Source organism: Triticum dicoccoides, chromosome 3A (assembly GCF_002162155.2).
Source record: "Triticum dicoccoides isolate Atlit2015 ecotype Zavitan chromosome 3A, WEW_v2.0, whole genome shotgun sequence".
NCBI lineage: Eukaryota > Viridiplantae > Streptophyta > Magnoliopsida > Poales > Poaceae > Triticum > Triticum dicoccoides.
This window is the reverse complement of record NC_041384.1, coordinates 92,038,320-92,041,342: the sequence shown is the minus strand read 5'-3', so window position 1 is coordinate 92,041,342 and position 3,023 is coordinate 92,038,320. Positions and strand designations below refer to the sequence as shown.

The 3,023-nt window shown below is 47.6% G+C and overlaps 1 pseudogene; it reads right to left on the bottom strand.

Moving 5' to 3' along the window:
- Nucleotides 1–2,663, bottom strand: part of LOC119272006 — a 9,654-nt pseudogene extending 6,991 nt beyond the window's left edge.
- Between the last annotated feature and the right edge of the window lie 360 nt (nt 2,664–3,023).

Genomic DNA, 3,023 nt, shown 5'->3' with positions numbered 1-3,023 from the left:
GGCCCGCTGCTGCGGCAGGCGGTGGTGACCTCCGCTATGCCGGTTGCGTCGGCCCCCTCCCTCTTGCGGGTGCTGCGGGGGAGGCGATGATGGCGACAACGGGTAACACCCGGCGGGTGCGGGAGGACGCGACTGGATCGACGCGGCCGGTGGAGTAGTTTCACCGCAGATGGTGAAGTAGTCCGAAGAGTCCATGGATAGCGGCGGTGACGCGTGTGGGAAGGCACGGCGCGGCGGCACTCGCGGGAATGCACTGCACCGCGGCGGCGGCGGCGCGCGGAAAGGCGCTGCATGGCGACGGGGAAGTTGCGGCGCGTGATAGAAAAAGGCGCCGAGCGGCTGTAGCGGTGCGGGACGCACGGGCAGCAGCGGCTTCGAGACATGCGTGTAGAAACGTAGCAAGGCAGTGGAGGAGGTGGCAGCGGCGTCGGGCGCGGCGGCTAAAGGAAGCTGCGGCGCGGGTGGAAGATCGCGACGGCGGGCAAGCGAGGCGGCTACGCGGGCGTGACAAGAAGCAAGCGAGGCGGACGTGCTGGCTAGCTACGTGAAGAAAAGTCAACGCGGCGGCTGGCTAGCAAAGCCGCGGCAGCTTTAGAGGAAAAAAGCAACGGCAGCGTAGAGGAAAACAAAAGGCGGCGACAGCGGCTGGCCAGCGGGGCGGAAGCTACGCACGGGCGGCGGCTGCGCGGGGCAGTAGGGGCGCGGCGGCGCGGGTGCGGTGGTGGGGTGCAGTGGCGGCAGCGCGGGGAGGCACGGCGGCGGACCCTAAGGTTAGATCGAAAAGGCTGATACCATATTAACAGATGATTTGCAATGCGATGTATTGATTAGGGTGCTGGTGCACGCATATATAATATAAGGGAAGGCCTCTACCTTAATTATACATCTATACAAGAATAGGAGGTGGGCCATAACTCTAATACACGTGCAGTATAAAATACATACTCAACACTTACTTTTACAATAAGCTCCATCTGCATGAACAAAATGCCGAACTTCATCCAAAGGTCAAAGAAACCATGCATCTAAGTTGAATGTTGACATGTGACATGGCACAAAATAGGGAATGAAAAAGACATCTTGGTGCGCGGATCGCCGTCACCTGACGGTCTGACGGGCAAGCCGGATCTTCTTCAAGACATACCTGCAACAAGGCATACTTGAGATTGAGAGATAGTCCAGGGAATGTGGAGAGCAAGCAAGGGTGGAATTGCACCAACCTCTTCCTCTCAACCTTGTGCCTCACCAGAAGCGCAGAGCCAAAGGAGCCCTTCCCAATCTGCTCCTGCACCTCGTCTGATTCAGCCCAAATAGCTTCTTCCCCTGCCAAGAATCATACGGCCCGGAGGGGAATCGCAAAAAAAACACCCAACGAATTGAATTGTTACGTTGCCTGTGCTGATTCTTGCAAGGAAACAGACTGGAGAAAATTTCAGCGGGCCACGCCAAGGATGAATTCGATTCTAGAATCAGAAAGAAAGAAAAAAGAAGGAAGCAGAATGGACGCACGGTCAATACATGTGCAGAGTGTTGTAAATTAACAACTACCTAAAGAATGCTACCACACACCAATTTACTAAAAATGACAATTAACTTTGAAGCTTAATTAATGTATCCTTGAATAAAAATAACTAAATAAAATATCAGTATAAGGACTCTTAACATCTTAATATAGTGTATTTATTTATCTCGTGTACAGAAGTTCAGTTAAGTTTGTTAGAACCAGGCTGAGAGCTTCATTTCCTAGTAATAAGCGCAGGCAACAAACTCAAACCACCATGATGGAAAATTAGGATGTTAGTAAGCCATTAGGATCCACGTCTTGGTGCAAAGAAATTATGGAATGATGAACAAAGTACTACACTAACTCCTAGGTCAGTGTTTCTTGTATAACCTTGCCTATAATTTGAAAGATTATGCGCAGTATGCTGCTTGGAAACATGTTACTCGAGCAATTCTTTTCAGGTTGTCCAACTATTACTGGAAATGACGTTTTCCATCTAAAAACACAATCATTCACTGCATTTAAGTTTTTTAACATTTGCAGCAAGGGAACCTAATACGTATTCCCTATAAATGGTGGATAAAACTATACGCCAACATGCTACATCATACCATTGTGTCAACTGCACAAAAAGAACTGTTGGTAAAGTCATACGTAAGGCAACTGAACTTCTCTGCAAAAACTGAATGAAAGGATGATAGATAGTCTATACTAATTTATAATACACTTAGAATCAAAAACATGTATAATATACTAATATATTGTATAGACAAAACACTGCCATTAGTTCTATACTTCTAGTGCATGCTGTAGACATATAGAAGACATTCATTTACATTGCAGTATTTTAATGGCTGCTAAAAGAACAAACACCTTAAACTACAAAGGGCATAGACAGCAAAGAACACCTAGTCACAGAGGCGACACTCACCAGCAAGCAAGCGCACGCACAACGCAACCGTCTTAACCCCTTCACTCACTTCATCATCGTGTAGTTGAACTGCTTCCACCCCAGACGCTGCACCTCGTCGTCCCTGAGGGGCTCAATGCCCAGGTAGAAGAAGGTATTCTTTAAAGTCGCACCGGATGCAACAGAACATTGGATACAGTAGGCGGCGGCTAGCTCGGAGGGGTACCCTGCATAGAACAGCTTTGCCATCTCTAACAAGCTGGCACGGTATTGTGATCAACATGTTATGCATTATTTTTGTAACCCAGCAAAAAAATATTATGTGAGAATACACGAGTAAAACAACTGACGAACTGTTTTGTTGTATGGAAGAATCAGGAGTTTATCTATGTAACAATCATCAACCAGATTATAGATTAAGGCTGTAAAATTGCGTTGATGCATCCCAGTATCTATAAATCTTACTATTACAAAAAAGGGTTTCCCCCGCTTTGTATTACAAAGCAACCACCGATACATCCAACGATAGGTGCTGGGGCCGCAGCACAAACAAGACCAAAGAAAAAACAGAGAAGAAAGAAAGAGAAACTAATGCCAACAACGGTAGAT